The 23,395-nt window shown below is 39.7% G+C and overlaps 1 protein-coding gene across 1 annotated transcript in view; it reads right to left on the bottom strand.

The window, feature by feature from the left end:
• Window positions 1–23,395, bottom strand: part of EBF2 (EBF transcription factor 2) — a 142,275-nt gene that overhangs the window by 93,418 nt on the left and 25,462 nt on the right. The window lies entirely within an intron of this gene.

Genomic DNA, 23,395 nt, shown 5'->3' with positions numbered 1-23,395 from the left:
AGCATCTCACAGCAGAAAACAGAAAGAAAAACATACTTCTCGTCACAAGCCAACCTGAGTGCGTAATAGCTTGTATCACTGTAGTATATTTCATCTTCAGAGACTTTTAGAAAAACACGGGCAAAGGAATATCACTGAGTTGCTTGCCTACTATTGAAATTCAGTCACTTATGGGGTGGAATGCATTTAAAACAGGTTAGGTCATACCACAGAGGACAGATGTTATTCAATAACCTCATAAGTAATCATAGGTAGGAAAATGAAATGACCCAGTTCCTAAATTGGGATCTGGCTAGGACATCAGGGCCAACATTTCCTCTTCCAAAACAAACCACCATGGTATCGTAATGCCACAATATATTTTCGGCATAAAATAAAAATAAAATAGGGCTTAACACACTGTGGTTCCCTGGAAACATGCAAAAAACCAATCCACTTGAAACCTGTCTTCTACCAACCCAACCACCCCACCTCCCATGGGCACTGGGGTGTGAACTTTTTTTTTTTTTTTTCCCCCACAATAAAAATTCACCGAGAGACTGATGCATGCACGCCCTGCAAGTATCTCAGGCACAGTTGTTTCTGGTCTCTGATCCTGAAGAAAAGATGCAAGAGTCAGCTTCTATGGCTGTGTACAGACACCAGGAAAAAAATTGGCTCATCATTCACCAGCAGCACAGTTCTACTGAGAGAAATAGGTGCGGAAATTTTAATACAGACAGGACCTTTCATGGGCTTAGCCAACATCATTTTTACAAAGGTCTACACTTGATCCAACTAACAGCTGCTATTATTAGGGCAAATTACAATGGAGAAGATGTCACAGTGAGATGGTTAAGACAAAACATTACAATTCAGAAATGCCGGGTTCCATTCTCAGCTCTACTACAGAGTCTTGGCCTGTCCAAGTGAATCCCTCCCACAGCTCTGCTTCAGATCCTCAAATCCTAATCCTAAATCATAGTCTGACTTTCTCAGTGCTGTTGCAACACAACTAATCAAGAGTAACAACCAACATTTTTGTCAGTGTAATATATATATACACACACACACAGTACACACAATGAATGAAAGCCCACTTTTGCCTCATCTTAACAACTTCTACAGTCAGCTCTTCTCCTGTGAATTGGTTCGTTCGTTGGGCAAGAAAAGTTCTGAGCCCCCAACCAAAATTTCTCTGCTCTAAGGAGGAAACTCACCTTTCTTATCACATTGGATTATAGGAGGATAGACTTGATTCCCCAAGAAAGCCACATTACAATTGTAAAGGTAAAAATCATTTTAAAACTCCAAGTAGTACATTGAGCTGGAAAGATTTTCTAGCCTTACAGCTGTCCATCCCCAACTTGGACAGACTCTCTCATTCTATTCTACTGAAAACCCTCTGCCAGGCAGGCTCATATAAAAGCATAAACCCCACTTATCCACCATCTCAGGGGAAAACAGGTTCCTTTGGATAAGCAGGGTTAGAGATGATGTGGGCTGTGGGCCTCCTAGCACAGGAAGGGCCATGTTGCAGGTCTCCACTCCTGAGGCACAATGAAGAGAAGACCAAAAACTTTGCTGACTCACTAGATTTTTAAGGGATTGTGCTCCAAGGAAGCAAAAAACTTAGTGGGTGTACACACACACACACACACACACACACACACACTCTGCAATCCCAAGGACACAGTCTGCAATCCCAAGAATATAGCTAAATGTCTGTTAACCCTCTTGCTCCCAACCCTACTGAAATGAATGTAATGTTGAGGAAAATTAGATGATTACTGGTCCTGTTGTAAGTTGTTTATTCCCAAGTCGGGTACAAGAGAGGCCATGGCGAGATAAATATATTGTCTCACATCACAGCTGCCTCTGTCGACATCTTGTCATTCTGAGACTACCAGCAATATGTTACTTCAGTTGTAATGCAACTGTTACTGCATTTATGCATATAAATTAATGTTCCTATATGTAGTTTCTGAGGTCTCCTACACTTCTCCCCCACCCAGGGGAGAGGGGGTAAGGGGAAGGCGAATGGTTTATACAGTTGCAAGCATCAAATTATTAGCATATCCGTGGGGGAATTGTTGTCTCAACACCAAAGGGGAAACACCCTCCAAACTTATCACCTTCACTTCTCCTGCTATTCTCCAGCCTAAAAGCATTGAAGTTTTTAGCCCACATCCTACATTTACATTTCAGTTCCATGTAACACTATACCTTTACACACGATCTTCCACCCCAAGACAGCAGAGCACTTTATCACACCTGTCAACGTTCACAGGTCAAAAGCAGCCCCATGCACTCATACGCATTGGACCTACTATATGTGCACAAGTGATCCAAGTCAGATGTGTCCCACATGCATCAGCCTGCACATTATATGGACAGGGAGTAGGATGCCTTTCACATGCCTTGACTCACTCTGCTTGCAACATCAAGCTACACCACACACCCCATGCCTGCTTAACCAGAACTGCTAGACATTTTTGTGGAAATCCAGAAAACTGATATTGTTATTGATAAATGCAGGAGAGTAGGCAATCATGCTTTAAAAAATTGTAAAGATCTCATAGTTGCCTATAAAGCAAGATCTTTTCCTCAGCACAGAAAAAGGAAAATAGACTCACCAGTGGTCACAATGCAGAGGAGCTCTGGATACAGCAAGGTCTCTTGCCTCTACATCTTACCATCCCTATAAGATTATAATATGATATGTGCTGTACACAGTAAAAAATTTGCCTGCAAATAAGTTCTTTTTAATATTTATCTACATAACATTTGTCCAAAGATTATATAAGAAATGTTTTAACATCATAAATCAAAGCTGCAGTGAGCTACCTTGGCACAAAGTCCCAGCTTCCTCACTTCTCCTCTGTGACTTCCAGCCACCACAAAACCATAGCCCCTGTTTCTAATCAGAGCTACAGGACTCAGCTACACTCCTGTCGTCGTCCCCCCCCTTACCTTCACAGCTCTCTTACAGGTAACATGAGTATAGTGTGCTTAGGCTACATTGCTAGGTTTGGAATACACAACTACTTCACATTTTTATTAAAAAAAAAAAAAAACACAGCATAAGTGCTAGCTGAAAGACTCAGGATGATTTGGTCATACACATACAGTGGGCTGGAAAACAAAGAAATGTAATCTATAAATAACAAAGAATTATCAGTTCTCAGAAGAAAAAGGAAGACAGGCTAACAGGACACAAGCTATAGAGAGCTGTGTGCAAAATTTATGAAAGATTCCAGGAATAAATCTAGTCAGTTGTATTTGGTAAGAGATTTAGCAGATCTTGGTTTACAAAACTGAGCTGAACAAGATCAAGTACCAACATAAATGTTTCCCATCCTCATATCTTTTATATACGACAAGATGAGACCTGGACCAATAAACATGTTTTTCTCAGCTTCTTTCCGAGTTCTTCCCACGCATAATGGAAAGATGCCACCTAAAACTAACACTTATCACGAGATGCTTACCAAATCAGAGACACACAGAAGTAGGGTAATAAAGATTATCAAAAATTAAATAAATAGTATGAAACAGATGTCAACCAGAATTCTGGGTCTGCACACCTAGAACAAAGAAGACATTATAGCCCAATCTGAATTATGGCTTAAGCCCTTCTTTTTAATTATAACCCAAACTTTTTACACTTTGATAGAAATAAAGTGCACAGAAAGGATCCTGATAGAAATAAAGTGCACAGAAAGGATCCTGTACGAGATAGTTAATTAATAACGAATATTTTCAGTCTCCTTTATTCATCTACAAATCAGCTTGCAGATAATTCATTAACTTTCACAAGAATAGATATGGATTTACTGCATATACTCCTCATTTTACACATGAACAGAGATACACAAAGCTAGATGTGAAACACCGAAGATCTATGATTACAGAATTTAAGAAGCTTGTCTGTTGGTTTGGATTGGTTTGGGAGTCCACATTCAAGACCCAAAAGTGCTTCCTTTTATTTGTTTGAAGCCCATACATGAGAGTTTCCTCGGGTGACCCAACAGGGTAATAAAAAGTTAGCAATTCCCTCTCTCTTTCTCTGGGTTGTTCATAATTTCCTACACCTCTATTCAGTACTTCCTCAGCTGTGCAATTTCCAAGCTAGAGAATCTTTATTTAGTCTCTCCTTATATAAATGCTGTATCACACCCTGATCAAGTAAGCAAAGGATATAGTATATGACAAATACCTCAAAATATGTGGGATATTTCTACCTGCAATAGAAATAATCCTGATATCTCTTGATCTGTAATTTTTGGGGGAGGAAATGTGGGGGGGGAGGGGGTCCAAATGTTAAAAGCAAGGGTTGACAGAAAGATGCATATAACAGGTAACTTTGGAATCAAAGCAACATCCTTAGAAACAGAGGTCCTCAGTATTAGAACCACAGATGCAGGGACCAGAGAGGAATAAATATTCACAATAGAGAACACAGACTAAATTTTCAAATCTCTCATGTCAATCTTATTCACAGAACATGGAATGATTTTGCTAAAGATTTTATTACATGCCTTCAATTCTGCCAAGTCAAAGCAATCTGCAGCATTAATTAGAATACACTAAGTTTCTAAATACTTAAAGAGTAAGATCATGTCAGAAATGCTGGCCTCAACCCTCACATAGTACAGATTAGCTAGAGTCATTCAAACCAGGTGAGGCATATGAATTTATTCTAGCTAAGAATCCAGCTCATTCATTTAGATTTCTATGAAAAATCTAAATTCCACTGAGCACCAGAACCAAAACAATGATTTTTTTAATGCAAATACTGCAATTACTGGAGATATAAATTTCTTGTAGTCACGTTATTTGCACTAAGTTTAACAAGAAAAGCTCTCCACTCTTATTTTGCCTATGATCAGAGACACATTTTAAGAACAATATCATTTATGTAAACTCATCTTTCCATGGACAATTCATAACTGCCCTGTTTTCTTCTCTTTTGCTTATAACACTTCCCACATTGCATTTCAGAGTGTCATTAAATGTCCTTTTATTGCTCCCTTGTTGTAAGTACCTGAGTATTAACCAGGGCTTCAAGATTTACAGCCTATTTTAAACTCAGATAATGATGTTTAATTTGTTATTGGCTGTGTAAAGGTTAACAAAGAAATAACTCAAACTATTAGCAAAGGGATAACGCATTACGACAGGGCAATTAAGAGCTATATCTGGCACTGCATGAAAAGATTGATCTCATTTCCAAAGGAGCTCGATGATCCGCATTCACAACCCATGAAGCACAAGGGTAGCATGCAAGTCCACACTTCACTCTGATAATGTATCCCTGAGTTGGTTTTCATTAAGAAACTTGCATGAGTAACATGCTGACAGGCAAGTTCTAGCAAATCTAGCCATGAGGTTTAAAAGTTACTGCCCTCAGCAGTTCATACTACTCCTTCTCTGGGGGTTACCTCTCCCAGAACAGAGTTGGTGGAATGCAATAAGCAGCGTGTACCTTGGGCTGCATCACTGTAAAGCCAGCAAGTTGAGCAGCACTTTGGGCGGCACTTTGAGCTACGTCTTTGCCCCTTAGAGGCAATCAGGCTGGCATACTTTTCATTCTGCCAGTTCTGCTGCGGAGAAGAGGCACCATCTGAAATTAATGTTGTGCAGTAAGTGAACATGAATCAAAGCCCTAAGTAAGAAGATTTCAAACTGATTTTATAGTACTGCTGCAACTGTACTCCAAGGGCTTGCTTTTAAACTTCATTTCTGTAGACTCCACTGATCACGTTTTGGGTTTTTTTTGAGGGGAGAGGTGTTTTGGGGGGGGGGGAGGGAGGGGAGGGATGTTTTTAATTCTGTTACACTGTTACAATTGTTTCTATGTAGATACCTCCCTTTTTTTCCTCATCTTCATTCAGGCTGTTGGGCAATTGCCGGAAATACTTTTTGGAAGAGTTGGGGATAGGTTATTGGATGTGGGCCCAATGCTTTTGGAAAAACAGAGGAGAAAATACACAGAATTCATGGAAGAAAGACAAGCAGATGCTGCTTGAAAGGATGGTTGTATTCTTGTGTCAACAAATTAGTACATGAGCAGCCAAAAAGCCCACACAGAGGTAACATAAGCAAATGTGTCCTTAAGACATTCAAGGGAAACACAAACTCTCCCTGTAGGATCTAGACTAGCAAGCATACCACTAAGACCCTACTTAGCAATGCACTCGAGACAGATTCCCATAAACTTTGGATCAAGGCAGTGGAAAGGCTCAGTACGAAGTAAACCCAAGCCTGAACTTTTGCAACTGAATTATATTTTTGAACAAATCTTTCAATTTAAAACCAGTTATAAATTATCTTTCATGGGGGTGAAAAACATGGATGGGATTGAAAAAAACATAGATTCTGCAACTTTGGCTAGAACAGTATCTATTATATTTCCTTGACTACTTATCTGACATTGTAGCCAAAGGCTGGTTCAATCAGTCTTCACAGTCACTGCTGGGAGGGGAATAGACCTCCAACTGGTATAAAATAGAATGCAACTTCAACAGCTCTAAGGCTGTTTCCACTAAGCCCAAGGTATAACTTTTTATTCTTTTTAACACCCCTTTCTTCATTCTTTCTACCTGCAAACCCTACTTCCATCTCTTCTCCGACTCCACCACCTAAATTTTGCATTTCTTGGCTTTAGCTTTGCAGAAACACCCTAGAGAAAAAGAGGAAAAAAATTCCTTTCCCTCTAGGATTTTAGCATAAATTCTATGCAGGCTTATTAAATTGTGTTGAACCTTCCCATCCTACCCTTCCCCCACCTTTTTTGCCTTTTTTCCTCCTCCTAACTCTTACCACATGTTGTAAAGGCCAGACATGAGTCAGACCAAGCTCCTTAAGCAGAAGGGAGGGGGAGGGAGGAAGGAGGTAAGAGGAGTGGAAGGCTCCTTTATCGGCTAGAGGGGCAATTTCCCATACTGCCTATTCCACACTCCTGTGCTGCATCCCGCAGCACCAGGGAACGGCAGCAACAGCAACGCAGCTACACCCATAAACAGCCCTGTGAAGAGGCTGAAAACTGAGGACCAATGAGAAACTCATAAAAGCAGTATGAAAATTGTGGAATTCACTCTTTTATTTCCCAATAAATTTCTAGTGGGTCAACATGTCCTAAATGACAATCAGCTGAAGAGGTTAGGTGCATAGGTTCCTGGCTGCTCTCAGATCAATGCCACAATTGGAGACTGAGGATGAAATAAACCTTACGAGCCATGTCACACTTTCATATTAAAACAAGGTGGAATTTAAGGCTCACAGCTGTGGATTGGTTTTCTATTTATTATCTCCCATCACATTTGTGTTTTATTTGCTCAACTTGGTCTCGCAATCTGTTGCTAAGAGGACATTTGTCAGCAGCTCTGCCAAATCACACAGGCTTTGATCATGGGTGTTGCCACAACAGACAGGATATTTGACCCTTCAAATCCTACCCTGTCTTGGGTGATGAGCCCTCCTAGAAAATCCTGCAGTGCATCATTACAGAATCACTGATTAGTAATAGAACCCACCAAGCAAGTGGTTACATCCTTTCTAAAAGGAAATTCTCTCTTCTCAATATTTCATTCATATGGAATATTTATAAATCTTCATAATCTCATGACTTTTGTAATATACACTGGGAATGAATTCCAGAGGTCAGCTATGCCTCAGATAATACTACTTCTTTCTGTCATTTTGAGGGGTCTTTCTGTTTCATTGATTATCTCTTTACTTAAATTATGACAAACTACACCCCTGCTACATGCCATGTATTATTTTTATATTCCTTCATGTTATCTTTTTACCTATCTCCACCTTCATAGAGTTCCTCCAGGATGAAATCTATAGCCTTCTGTGCCTTAGGAGTTCAATCAAAAGTTTCAGGCTAGACAGAAATTTTCCCACTCTTTTCTTTCTCCCCATGTGAAAAGGTCTTCCAGGCTCCAATAACAATTTTTTTCAGTTACCTCTGAACAATTATCATCAGTCTTTGATTTCAACAAATTTCTAATCCATTCCCATCAGTCCCACTGAGGCAAATGGGCAGCTCAAAGGTCCATGAATAAGTGAAAGTGATGGTGTTTTGATTATAAGGCATAATTCAGGTGGCATTAAGTATTGCAGTGGTAGGAGAATCCCCAGGAAGTAGAATCATCCAGATGGATTTCCTGCAAAGTGAGCTCAAATATCTCTGCATCATATTTGCTAGTGCTTCTGGAGCCAGGAGGGCTTATTAGCTTAGTCATATACCACACAGAATGAGCTCAGGTCAAAAGCTGGACAGTCATGTCCACACAGCCCTGTGCCCAAGGTAGTATGTCCTTCCAAATCTGTATGTGCTGGAAAGTATGCTACAAAGTACAAGTTCTGCCTGGAACCAGTATAGATATATATGCAACGTATTTAATATTTCTTCCAGATCACTGCAACGCTTGGCCCAGTAGGATTTCTGAGCTCTGTACTAATGGCATAGCTTACCAACAATCCAGATAATCTCACTCACTGATAAGAGAAAGAACCACAGATGGTGCTATATTAAAAGACAAACCTCCAATTTCTTGATTAAGAAAAACATGGTTCCAGTATTCAGCCAGAGAAGCTGCCCAAACAGCTGGCTCTATTACCTACTGTATTTCTCTCTAAGGCTGCAGGAGAGAAGACTGCGTAGGAACAGTGCACAAGATTTTTGCTTCTTCTAGGATATCGGTGTTAAAAAAAATTATTGATGAACTACTTTGTCATTGTTAACAGCATTGCTGACAAACTCACAGCAGGCCCACTGAGAGGAAGACAGCAGCATGTCTACTGAATGCCTGTTGTAGCTGAGACATGTGCTCTGAATTAGGCAAGGTGTGTAAATTATGACAGCCAGAGCTCTTTAGAGAATGCCCAGGTCTGAAGAATTCTGGTGCACTTTTGTTGTTGCTGCTGCATTTCCCTGTAGTTCTTCTCTCAAAAGAAGCCTTGCTCCTCGGAGAGAGCATTAACAGGCTCCAACTCCTGAAGTGTCATTTGACAGAAATAAAATTGAAATGCTAAAAAGAAACTCCAGTTTCCTTTCCTCATTGCATTCATTATTTTATTCTCTCCAACTGTAGCTTAACCTCAGAGGAGGAAAACTACTGCACTAGGCTGGGGGAGATGGGGGAGGAGAAAAGATGAGATAGACAACCAAAAAACATGGTTTCCTTGGCAGAAAATCTTGCATGAAACTACCAGCCCGATAACATCTGGAAAGACCTTGTCTGCAACACAGACTGCCAGATGCATCCATGAAAGCTTCATTTCCAGGAATACCCCTACCAGGGCAGTACCACTCTGCAGTGCATCATCAGTATTATTACTTCAAGGAAAACAGGCTACACTGCACTCAGTCATTAAAAAATAATGTTGAAAGAGACCTTGAAAGGGCATCTAGTTCATTCAGGCCTGCCTGCCTTCAGGCCTGAGTATGCTCAGAGGAAGGTGATATTCGGAAAGACGTACCAATCCATACAGAACAGAAGCAGCAGCAAAGGGAGCGAGACACCAAAGCTGCAGGCTGGCTAGGATCTGTGTAAAACAAATTCTAGAGGAAGAGCTACAGCTTTCTGCTGACAATGTGGAACAGACAAATGGGGTAAGCACATAGGTAGTCTAATTGTTAAAAGAAAGGTAAATTTTTCTCCTAGTGAAACTGCAGGCATTTGTTGTGTTGGTCTGGTTCAGCTGGGCGGTACACATTCTCTGTCAAGATGAAGAGGTTAGTAGCTTAGAAAAGCAACCAAGCCTATAACACAGCTATGAAGAACCAGGGTTAAAACCAAGTTTCCTCTCACAAAGAATTACATAACACTTTAAAGATGAGATTATTGACCTTTTCTTGAATGTCTAAAACAGTATTAGCATATATTCTCATATTCTACAGACATTCCAAAGGCACGAACCGAAGTCCTAATCATAGGTGAAATCAGGCACTGAGAAGCTGGTCATTTTACACTTTCAAAAGTAAATCCATTACCCTGATCCAAAAGTTGTAAATAAAAAGGTTTCTAATTAAGAATGTCCTGAAATTAGCACATAGCCAACAGAATGGTAGGCTGAAACTGAAAAAACAAACTGAAAAGTACTGTACTACAAAAGATACCCATTAAATCATTAGAGAAATATTGCTAATCAATCCTATTCCTTAATATCCAGGGACTCTATCTTTGTTTTCATCTATGGGTCCCCCAAACCCTTTTCAAATATTCTACGAACAATTCTCAATCACATAATACAGAGTTATCCCCATTATTAGTTATGCTATTTCCAGGAAATATTTTGACCTCAAGAAGTATTGCAATGCAAATGTTCATTTTTTTTCTAAGCATTCCAGTTTTCTGGCAGGAAAAAATATTTTCTTATTTTTTACAATAATTGAAAAAAACAAAAAGCTCTCTGAAACTAGAAAGTGTAAAGAGAGGAAAACTGCATAAATAGTTCAAAAAATTAAACAAAAAGTACCAACCAACTTCCAATCATTTCTAATTACCACCATTATCACACATTTGAATGGGATTTTCCTCATATCAGCCTAGGTATAGAGAGATTACATTATTTGCTGAAAATAAGAGAGATTCAGTTAAAGATTTAACAAAACAAAAACATCATTTCATCTTTCTGTTGAACTAGACTTCATACTTCAGCTATGAAAACACTGTGCTTTTGTTCCTTTAAGTGTGGCAACATGTAGGAGGACTGGGAGCGTTTTGTACTCAGTGCAATCAAGGCCATTTCAATCCCATTCTGCTGCAATGCTCAGAAATGTTCTCGTTTTGATATAATTAGCACTTTATTGCAGGGAAAATTAACCAAATGAAACTTTATCAGCTGTTTAATTAATAGTCAGTTTGCCAGTGCTTTTTGCCAGATATCACTGTGTTGGACTTGTTCATTCAACTGCTACTGCAGGGAATGAGCTCAAAATGCCAACTCACCACTGGTGCCTCCAGTGCGCTACACATTGACTCACATCTTTGCCAATGAGCAAAGATTCCCCTCAAGGAAGAGCACATAAATGAGGAGATATAACTGAGGAACTACCATTCACAGCACTCGTGTCACAATTCATGGTAGCAATTTTACACTGTTCCAGGAGCCACAGCTATAGCATCGGATACGAGCTACTTCCCCATATTACCTAAGCAAGAGCAAATGAAGGGACAGCAAGCGAAGCACCTTGCCCAAGGTGACTTGGTAAGTCAGTGGCAAAGCCAGGAACAGAAGCCAGATCTCCTAAGGTATGGTTCAGTGCTCTAGTTCCTGGGCCATACTACCATCCATTTTATAATAGTCAATGGAAGGCTTCCCAATGACTTCAAAGAAAATAGGAATGTGGATCCTAGTGTTTCAAAAGGAGCCATATCTTTTGGCTAGTGATGAACAGCCACCACAGTTCTATTCTCTTAATAAGCTTGATATTGTGTTAAGATCTTTTCAACTTATTTAAAGTTATGCTACTCTAGTAAAAGAAATTTCCAAAACTGCAACCGTCTATCTGAGCAGATACTTACTTCTAGTCCCCCAACAGTTCTGTTTAATACTTAAGCATCTTCCAGTCATGAATATGAATATTCAGTGGGATAGGTCACTATAACTGTCCTCCATTTTACCAATGAGAAACTGAGGCACAGATATCCTTAAGATGGAGAGGAAGGGTACACTCTTTCTGGGCTGTAGTCAGTCAGACAGGCTTCTGGAGGGGGTGGTTCAGCATGGGAGCTAAATTAGCTGTACTGACTCACTCTCTGAAAGATTCTCCTCTACCATGAGTCAGCTCCTGTGAACTACCAACTGAGTGACAGGGACCTACATGAGCTCTCCCAAGTTCCAGGCTGGTGACTCAGCCACAGGACACTCCTTCCAATACAAGATCTTGTTATTTCCAATTTTCCTCTCTCTGTTCCAGGCCTAAACACATCAGATGTCACTGTCTGGGAACAATGGATACATTGAGTCATTTGTCCTTTGGAATGGAACTACAGAGCACCAAGGTCTGACAGCAGGCACAGTGCACAGTTGAAGTACATGGTCTGAACCAGTTGTGAGATACCTCTCCTGTTTCCCAGCCACAGCTTGGTATTGGGGTGATGACATTTTACAGTGGGAGGTCACAGTGCATTCATATCCTTCCTTCTAAAATCATATCCTGCCTTCCCTATCACAACAGATGGCCTAAAGCATTCCTACCTGCTCAGAAAAGCGGCTTGCACATCCGCAACAAGATCACACAGCACATTTCCACAGAGTATTCTTTACTGTTCAGTCCAACTTTAAGCCATGATATTACTGTTCTGATTTAACAGTCTGACATGACATACCATATCAAGCCAGGATAAGAATGATTTGTTTATCAGAACCTAAATTAGGCTGAAAAGTTGCAGGACAAATTTTTCATAAATTAATTTAAGTTGGAATTGAAAAAGAAAAGTGTTGATATACTTTCACATTATTTTCCTTTAACATTTTTCTACCTTTTAGTTAGCTATGGAAGCTAGCTGAAAGCCCCTAATTGAAAATAGTTAAAATTATTTACAAGCATTTTTGAAAAAAAATACAGGGCCATCAAATTAAACATATGTTCTTAAATTTTACTGGTGTTTCAACTAGCTCTAGTTATTGCTACACATGAAGCCAATCAGATTTTATAACAGCACTGACGATAGACTCAGAAGCCTCCTTGTCTGGTAATAAACTAAGGTCATCTAGAAGCGTAATCCATTTTGGTTGTTAGGTAAAAGAATTCTAGCACTTAGTGGTGAGGTTTTGCATTGTATTCACGAAAGAGTATGAACGGCCATTTTCATAAAGCCATCTAAAGAGGACAAATCTTTACAATTTATTTACCAGTACTTGTCAGATTCAGAAATGTTCCATGCCATTGACAGCAAGGGTAGCCTGGTTCCTCACTCACAGAAAAACAGATCTGGTTTAAATTCACACTTCAGTTAGTTACTTCTTATGTAATCTCAGACAAGTCACTAGTCTAACACTGGACCTCAGTTTTTCCACCTGCAAAATGGCCGTAATACTTCATAACTTTATGGAAATAAAAACCATGATAAAAATAATGTGCATTGATACACCTGATATTTGATTAAGCTCTTTATGTCTGCACATCAGGACTATGATCGCACAAAGGAGAGAGGTCATTTGTCTACTACGTATACACCTCTCTTGCAGCCTGCAAGACTGCTTGCAGGACAAAGCTATTAGCCCAGATCCACAGAGGCAGACAGATTTCATTTTCTAGTACCCTTACATTTCCAAATTTCTATACCAGCTTTAAGAGCTGAGCAGGAGTAGAATTGCAGGAAATTTTTCTTGTCCTGAAAGAGTTAAGTGGTATTTACTTTAAGGGGGTATTTACTTTTTAAGTAAAAAACAAAATACTTATAAAGTAAGTACTTTTAAGGGGTATTGACTTTTATAACTTTACATTATGCTTTAAGAGTTCATCACGTGAACCATCTTCTGCCCATTTGGAACACGTTGCTCCCAACTCACCTGATCCCTTCACTGCCTTATCAAGCCCAGCTCTCACAGTGTAGAAATGCTAACCTCACAGCTGCCACCTACCCTTATGAGCTAATCTTTTTCTGTGTTTGTTTTCCTGTCTTTCATGCAAGGATATCATCAGCTTATCTCACAGCAATAAAACATTCTGAAAAATCCACCAACTCCTTAAGTTTCTTTCAATACTACATATAAGAAACTTTAAAAGGTGCATTCTTGAAGAGCAAATATTGATTATACCTCTTTGCAAAGAAGTACGTGCATGCTTCTATTTTACAGACAGGGAAATTGAAGCAAATACATTGAATGACTTAGTTAAGGCCAGAAAGGGAAACTGTATCAAATATTAAGATTACAACTCCAGAATTCCTGGCTTATGATCCTCTGGTTATTCCATGTCTTCTACTGCCAGGATTGTCTCATCTCTTCAAAGAGCACAGCTACATCCTACAAAATGGGTTTTACCAACGGCTGGTGTGTTAATGTAACATTTCCCCAAAGCAATTTCTATAAATTTTATCTGTACTTGCAGCCTTCTCAATGCTAAGAGCAGAAGACAGAAGCTGAGTATAAAAACATTTTAAAGCAGAATAACTGGTCAAGTAAACTTGTGCAAAAAGAGGCCAAACAGCAGCTTCACAGGGGGAACAAAAAAGAGCTCAGCTCAGCAGTTCTTATTGGCACCGTTTCATGAATCACAAGAAGGCTGCTGAGAACGAACACAGTACATTATTGGCATTACACAGCTGGGAGGAAGGGAGTAGGGGTGGGGGAGAGAAAGGTTTAGAAAGAGAAATGGGAATGAGACAGTTCATTCAACATATTCAGCTTTCAATGCAAAAGAGGAAGAGGAAGAAAAAGAAAAATCAGATGGAACTTCCTTATGAGCGAGTGACCAAAATAAAGGGCTAAGCCCTAACTCTGAGAAGAGACAAAGAACTTGGCAGTCCTGAACAAACTCTTTATAAGATATAGAGAGCCCCATGGGGAGAAAGAGGGCACAGCATGTAGCAGTAATAACCAAATGGGAAAGCGAGTTTCTGTGAAAAAAGCATGCACTATACAATTCACCAGGCTATTACGACACATAAGGGCAAGCGTAATATTATCATTGTCTAGCCATAACTCTATAAATACAGTCCAACTTCAAAAATTCTTGGAGAAAATTAAAAAAAAAGAAAAAAAAAGTGAGTGTCTGCTGTTATTGGTCTAATGAGCTAACTCTGAAATATGAGCTAAAGACAGCTCCCTAGCGGCTGCTGACTATTCCACAAACAGAGAGGAAACCTCTTTCAGAGTCCATCAGTGCAAACCGTTGCTGACAGCTTGGGACTATACAACACACAGATTTATTTCACAGACAGCCACAGACAGGAATTTAGCACCCCAAGCTGGCCTCCTGCTTAGCAGAGAAGGTGTTAAAATGCATCCAGGCAGAGCTCTCCTGCCCACCCCACCCCCCCCCACCACACACACACATTTTCTTCCCCGAACCCGCTTGAACAAAACACAGTAGCAATTAATCAATTTGGTCACCTGTTCCAGGCAGCAAAACACTCACCAAGTTCCCCCTTTTCCATCTCACTCCTCCCCCCACACCCAAAATATTATACAACAGCAACCTGGTAGAAGAAATGCAACAAGCCTAACAGCTGCTCCCAGTGCCAACCAAGTTCAGCTACCGCGCCTCCAAAATTTCCAAATATTTTGCACGACCTTTCATCTTACAAATTAATTCATTTCCAAACAGCAGCCAACTCCTTTTGTACCTGACAGCTTGGAATCATTGAACTCATCAAAAATGATTTAAAGGAGGAGAAACTGAAAAACCATATAAAGCCTGCTGATATTACCTACCCTGAGGGATTTTTGTCTTGTTTAAACTTTGGTTTCAACTTTTAAAGTTTAAATGTCTCTTTCTTTAACTGTTTTCCACAAAATTTGCTTGTAAAGATTAAAAAAGGATTTGCAGAATTCCACATCGTTTGTGTTTAATAATATGTTGATAAACTAGGGTTTGAAAAAAATAGCTCGAACTGATCTCTCCAGGTTCTCTTACACACGCACACACACACATTATATATACATATACACACACACACACGTATGTATACATATACATGGAGAAACTTCATTTCTATTAACACAACTGAAAAAGCTCCAATAGATTCATCAAAACTGAAGGAAGTTTAATACAGTTGGCAATACAGTTATTACTGATTAGATATACAAATCTTGTCTGCTCACACACCGTGCTCCTATATTTAGATTTTTAGGAAACAAAGAGCCCTTATTAATGGCTATCTTCTTGTTTGGGAAAGAGAAGGGGAACTATTCCGTTTAGATTTCTCAATCAGCCTGCTGACTTTCACACAAAGCACTAAAGCAATTACACTGGCTAGCGCACTAGTTGAGAGATTTAGCAAACATCATTAATATTATTATTCATTTACTTAACTCATCTCTTTTTCTTTCCATTCCTAGAGATATCACACTGAGGTTCTAATACGTCCCTCTGCTTGAGAATGTAACTCCCATTAATGTTGGATACCTGCCTTCAGGGAAGCAATGCACCAAGTTACAGCAGGGAAATATATTAATAAAGTACAGCAAGAGATTCCTTAGCTTGGCCACACTAGGGAGAGCACAAGATGACCTAATCGAGATGGAAAAGATCTAACTTTCATGAGTCTATGATTCCATTGACAGAGCAGCCCAAAACCTAAGGGTGAAAAGAGAAAAATATTGTAAGCACATTCTGAGCATCGAAAGTAAAATTTTCTCTTTGGCCACTGACAAAAGATTCTTCAAACTGACTTCGTTCTCTCTCCTGAAAAGAGGTCACTAGTTTTATGCAACATTAGATAAGATGATGATTTAGAGCCCTGCCCCTTAAGCTCAAAAGTAACAGGTTAGAAATGGCTTCATTTTCAAAAGCTCTTAAAAGACAGCAATTTCAATAACTTCAACTGCTGTCTTTAGGAAAAATTTTCCGAGCCATCCATCGGATTTGGATTATAATTTCCATTATAAACTTTTAGACAACACAAGATCTCAGTCTAAATAGTGACTTGGGAGCTAAACCTTAAGCTTTTAATGTTCAAAACCTTGGCCTGTAAGCAGGCCAGCTTCAGAGAAAGTTCTGATTTGCTGAATAAGAAATGGCCTGTAATCAGCAGTAAGACCCAGCCCTTTAATGCTGTCACACACATACAAATCAAAATCATTCCTTGTGTCACTACGAACAGCTTGAGATGATCTTCTTGCCATTCAATTAAAAGCTACTAGCCTTTTAGCATTTCAAGTGATTTCTGATGCATGTTAAGAAACTCTCTTCCTGGCCCAGAGTAACCAGGCACTATATTAACCAGACTGCTCAACAGTGACAAAGTGTATTTGCATTCCAAGGTGAAATCTATTAAGGGGAAAAGATGAAGTGTGAGATTTCAGTGCAGACAAGGTGATCAGATAATGACATTATCCTACACAATGCAGGATATGGTTGCTGTTTTAAACTGAACTATATGCTTACTCTCTCCTCCACCCACCTACCAAGTACATGAGATGCTAGATTTTAACACAAGATACAGAGGTGCACATCAGGGGTAAAGCTTCATATTGCTCAGGGTTTAGCTTAGATAAGCATCCAGCTGAAGCCTGTGAGTTTGAAAAATTGAATAGGAAATCTCCTTGGTATAGACTCTCCCCCTCTTTTAATTGGATTTATACAAATGGTCCTTTCACATTTCTCTAAGCACACTTACAGTCATTTAGGTAGAGCACTTAATTTAAGAAGTGGCTTATTCTCAGCAAAGGACCTCAGTCCAAGAACCAGGTTATTGGCAGAAACAAAAACCATTCCACCCTGAAAACAAAGACACGTCTCAGTTTCCTGCCACCACAGGTGAGCAGCTTGCTTTGCTAGCTCACAGCAGAAGGCAGTAACATCAACTGGGCAGAGCACTTCGCTGAGGAGGAGAAGGCCTATGAGCCTGTTTTCCTTCCTGCCAGTGACCCTCGCAAAACTTGCTTCATTTTCTTTTCTACACCTTTGTTGCTCTAGTATTTTTAGGAGGTAAATTCTAGGGATAGGGCCTGATACAATGTTCCAAGAAATAAATGGGAACTCTTTGCTGCATTGGTTCTTAGATCAGCTTCTACTCTCTCACACAGATGAAAAACTAACTGCAATGAATGAAGGCAATCAGCAAATGCTGGTTTCATTGCACAAAGAGGAGTGAATTATAGTGCCTTGGTGTTCTGGTTTGCCTTCTTTAAACCTTACCTTTTCCTTCTACTCCATAAAATGACCTCTCAGAATACTTTTACCTGCAGCAAATCCTAACATAGAAGAACCTGGGAAAGAACTGAAGCCCAGTTCAGGCTTCAGAAAAGGGGAAAGATTCACAAACCAGAGGCTCAACTTTCCCCCTTCCTGTAGTCTTATGTCACCAAAACGAAAAAAAGCACTACTGCATTCCGAGTCTCACAGTTTAAATCTCTACCCAGTCCTTTCCTCAGGGTCAGGAAATGTCTATGAGCCTTTATTTGACTGGTATATTTACTAGTTCCATCCATATTTCAGGCTTTTCCTTCTTATCTGTGGTTTAAAAAGGAATGTCCAAAAGGGATTCCTTAGTTAAGGTATTCTTCTGACTCCTATTGACTTCTTCAGCCTCATTTTCCCTGTTTCTGTTTTAGAAACATCAACATCAATCCACAGTTACAACCAAAGGCTGAAAGTTTTGATTTTTTCAGCCAAAACAAGTGTTACCAGATTTAAAGTTTTCTAACATGGGATAGCAATTTAATTGCAGATTTTGCGTGTGCACACACACACACACACAACATCCAAGATATGCAGTCACTCTTAATGCTTCATTGAAAAACAAATCAAAAATACTTTTTTTTTTTTAAATCAGCAGCCCTGTAAAAACACTCTTAAAGGCTTAGGAATTTAATTTATTACTGATAGATCAGGGAAGCTCTTTCCTAAGAATTTAAAATCATGAAGAGCAGCAAGTAATGTAATCTTAAAAATCAGTCATGGCATCAAGAGGTTGGGGAAAATAGCTCAGACTGAGACCCCACCCAGAAAAATGAGTTTTTATGTCCATAACTCTTTCCTGCCTGATCACTGATCTTATTTTCTTTCTCTAGATCTGATCATTCCCATTAATCAACCTTGACTCCTCAGGTTTCTTTTCCACCCCCAGCCTCCTTTCCCATTCCTGTTCCTCCTTCTTACCCCAATTTCCCAAGACATTTCCACCCTCCATTTTTCTAAGCCTGTTCAGCCACCCATACAAACCAATTGGAGATTAAAAAAAAGAGAAAAAAGACACAAGAGGGGGAGATGAAGCTCATTACAGCATGTAATATTAATTAAATAGAGCAGGGGTGAATACATTATATACTTGAGAGCACTAGAACTGCTCTTAGCTCAGGCCACACCAACACAGCACATGAAATCTGTGCTCCTCTCCGGGTTTTTTCAGTCTAGGGAATGTGAGTGGGCTGATTCCTCCTCTGGGCTCCCAGTATGCCTCCCCACCCCAGTCTAGAGAGGATCATTAAGGTATATTGCAAAAAGGCTCAGAATAACAACCAGATTCAGGAGCGATGTAACAGACAGATGAACTTGTTTTTATCCACCTCTTCACTTTACCCAGCACGATGTGCTACATCTCCCTACAACCACACACTTTTCTTCACTGCAATCTCGCCAAGGGCACTATGCCTCTTGATAATATACTCTCTGTACGCACCTACAGAATTAAGGGAGATGCAGGGGAATTGAGGGTGGGGGGTGGGGATAATTTCACACCAAATGTAAGAAAGAAGCACCATGCAGGGCTAGGTGGTGCAAGATCAGAGAGAACTTCTCTCTGACCCACCTACCGATCTCTTTCCAATGTCCCACTTTTCCTGCAAACACACAAGTCCCCCTTATGTTAGCACTGGATACGGATGGAAAACTCAATGGTAGCAGCAAGAAGCCCCCTTGATTATTATTGGCAGTACAGTTAGATTAGGAAGATTCACTGTGCTAGACACTGTATATACATTGGCTGCAAGACAGTTCTTGACTCGGATTCTACAATCTAAACCTGGTTGAACAGCAAGAACTTCATTTTTTGAAATTTAAATTAAAAGGTGTTAAGAATAGTCATTTTCCTCACATAAGCTTTACTGATTAAACAAGTGTTCGGTATGGCCAGGTTGCTCTCTGATTTTGATTTTCTTGTTCCCTGCCCACACATTAACTCCAAAAATTTTAAAAATTAAAATCATTGTTACAATTTGCTTATCTTAATATAAAGCAAGATGCACATTGTCCCTTCGTGAATGCTACTGCAAGTGGCTACATAGCATGACCCTTATTTATAATCCCCTGTAAATTCACCCAAAAAGTCATGAACTACATAATATTAGTTCTTACAGACTGACATATTTCCCTGATCTTTCATGAGCCACATGGGGAAACAGTTTTCGCCTGATCTGAATGAAGAAGAAAAACAGTGATCCTAATCAACCGTTTACCCTTAGTGGCTTCCCTAAACAAATCTGGGAAAGAGCTTAAAGGCTTGGGAATATCCTCGACCCTGCTTGATGCACTGTAATAACCCTACCTAATTATACTGATATAAAAACTAATTGGAAAGATAGCAAATGTCAGGGTAAGATGCAAATTGTAGGGTGTTAATTGCTGAACAGGTGCTGGAATAGAATTAAATGAGCATCTTGATTAGGAGACTGGAAAAAACAAATGTGGACCCCGAAATCAAGTTGGCCACGTGAATTATTTAGCAGCCTCCTTGTACCAGCAAAAGGTCATGTTGATGTGCCCTCTGCTTTGTGATGGTTGGGCTGACAAAACAATAGTGAACTCCAGGAGAAAACATGGCTTAGGAGAGAGACACGATGGTAGAATGTATTAGATTTGCAATAGCAGAAGGGAGGAGCTTTTTTTATTCGATGAATTTATTGGTGGACTTACAGGTGGATAATGCTAGTGGAAAGTTTTCCGTACGGATCATCGCAGTGATACAGGTCCTAATACTAGGACTTAATCCCTAGTAGACTGCAGAAGACAGTACAGGTATACAACCCAGTCCTCTTTTGACCTGCTAAATGCAAGGTTAGGGCCATTTATAGCAGATATTTTGGGATGTGGATTTGGTCAAAAAAAAAAAAAAGGGGGGGGATTAAAAACCAGAGAACAGCTTTATTTTGTATTTGCACAGTGCTTAACATAATAAGAATCTCATTCGTGACCAGAAGTTCTTCAGTGATACTACTATAGTAAATTATTTTTCACACAGGCCATCAGAAAGCCATCTTATGTTTCAGTTGCCACTGAACAACCAGCAAACAGATTAGATCGAATAACATAAATTAGAGCAAGCAGTCTAGAAATAAAAGACCTTATCACTAGCAGTTATTACTTGGGGCATATGACTAGATTCATTTTCACAAAAAATTTAATCTAGCTTCAGTTTTCACTAATTTTGAATTTGAGACAACTTTTTCTTGGTGAAAAATTCTAATTTTGCAAGAATATGCTGGAGGTGGATGAAAGGTTTTATAGAGAAAGGGTTTTTTAAAGACAGCTTCAACAAGTGATAGAAGCTATTGAAATGTTTTGCTTATTGTGAGAAAAATGGCCCAAAATTTCTGAAAACCAGTTAAAAAACAATCAATATTGAAAATATTTAAATGGTTTTTCAGTTAGTTCTATGAATTATTTTAAAATATATCACATTGGTTCAAGCAACAGTAGCATGGGGGGAAAAGGGGCCTTTTGCATCTAGTTCACTTACTGAATGAACACATCTCAATGGATGGTAGCAATTACTGTTGGGTGCTATTTCCAACACTTGTTTTGTTTCAGTAGCAGCTAGAGACCCAGCCTAGAGCAGGACTCCAATCCATTAGACCCTGTACAAAATGATAGTACAAAGAAAGCCCCTGCATTGCAGAGCTTCCAATCTAAACAGAAAAGATGAACAAGGAATGACTGAAATGCAAGCAAATGAGCCATTTACGCTGGCCAGGCTTAAAACAGCAGGAGCCTAAAGGAGACTTTAAAATGAATATAAACTATAGCACAGTTTAAGGCCTTTAATAATGCTAATAAAGTGCAAAGGAGCCATAGCATAAGAATCAGACCCTTGGGTTTTTTTACATGTATTAACAAACTTTGGTATCTCTCCTCTTAAGTAGTGCCTTCCAAAAAGTTCATGCAACACGATGCACTACAGTCGTCTCTAGACTAATTTTCCATTATTTACATTTCTAAGTGTTGGACCCATTTTACAGAAGACAGAGCTAAGCACAGAGTTCATAAAGACAATGAGATGGTGTCCCATATCCCTCTGACACCAAGTAACAGGCTGAGTTAAGGCAGCAGTGAGAATATGACTGTCGGTGCTTTTGACAGTTCCTCAAGCGGAAAAGCATCTTGCACAAGATGACAGCCTAAATCAGTGACAAAGAGAGACACCGAGCATAACAGACCCAGCTCACTTTTCCCCAGCCTAACATTAGAAAATTCAATAAAGATATCTGCAACAGTTCCAAGTCATAAGAAAGGCACGTTTCTGCTCTAAGAAACACAAAAAAGGGACAATGCCTACAGCGTGCGCTCTAAGGTGGGCCTGTGCACAGATAAAGGATGTGCTGCTAACCCACTGCAGTCGGAAAGGAACAGATACCATTTCAGAGGAAGATGAAACATTTTACAGAGATCTTGGGGGGGGGGAGGAGGAGGGAAACTGGGGGGGAAGCACACTTAAGACTGAAAACTTAGATTTATGACACTAAGAACTGAAGTTACCTTTGTATCTAGGGGATATGATACACCATGGGTGACAGGAGAATAGAGTGGGTACAGCATTGCAATGCTCAGTCTCCTGGGATAAAGACACCAATTCATTATCTGCACACCATCCTTCTTGGGGCCTCTGCTGCTAGAGGAGGTAGCTGCCAATCATGTTCCATTTTGCAGACTTATATTTAGTGCTTGCAGTGTGGGCTAGAAGCAGCTGCAGGGAGAAACAGACTCCGTTAATTCTTCAAGTTCAGGTCTATATCTTTAGAGGGGCAGGGCTGCAACTCAAAGCAAGTTGTCTGTCCAATGACTTCACCTTTAACTTTTCAGTTCAGTACCACTACAAATATGCAAGGTGTACCTGCAACATCAGGGTAGAGGGGAAGCAGAGGAATACCAAGAAACATAATTCATGTAGCATTAAGCTGAGCAAAATCTTGGTAGTCTGTTAAAATCCTATAGACATTGTACATGGGTGAGAGCAGAGCTGTGTTGCAGGCTATTCTATGCAGCCATGTAGAGCTACTACTGTGTTAAAAGCTAACCAATATTGCTCCTTTCTGATTCTGCCACTGTCCCCAAAAGCCTCTCTGCCAACACAGAGCTCACCAACCAGCTCCAGATTTATTATAGATAGAAAAATAAGGTACATTCAAGGTACAGGGGATTTTTCTACACTCATGTTAAAAATTCCAAGAAAATAAAATTTCATGCACACATGCAGTTGATGGTAACATTAATAGGATGTGTTTCGCATGCCCAGGTAAAGTAAAGGAATATTACTGAGCTTCATTCAGAAGCTAGGGAATGCTAGAATTAAGATTGAAGGAGTAACTCTAATTTAAATCCCCTTTGACATATACATTACAATATAATACTTAATTATATGACCATATAATTCTTTCTCGATGTGCCAGTGTGTACCTTGTCACCAGTTCCTTGACTGACAGGTCACCCTTCTTCATTCTTACCTCTCATTCTAGCTGCTTCTTGCCTTTTCCCTAGCCTCCAGCTGAGCCCTATCCAATGTTAAGTCCT

This window comes from Apteryx mantelli, chromosome 29 (assembly GCF_036417845.1).
Source record: "Apteryx mantelli isolate bAptMan1 chromosome 29, bAptMan1.hap1, whole genome shotgun sequence".
NCBI lineage: Eukaryota > Metazoa > Chordata > Aves > Apterygiformes > Apterygidae > Apteryx > Apteryx mantelli.
This window is presented reverse-complemented; position numbering and strand designations above follow the sequence as displayed.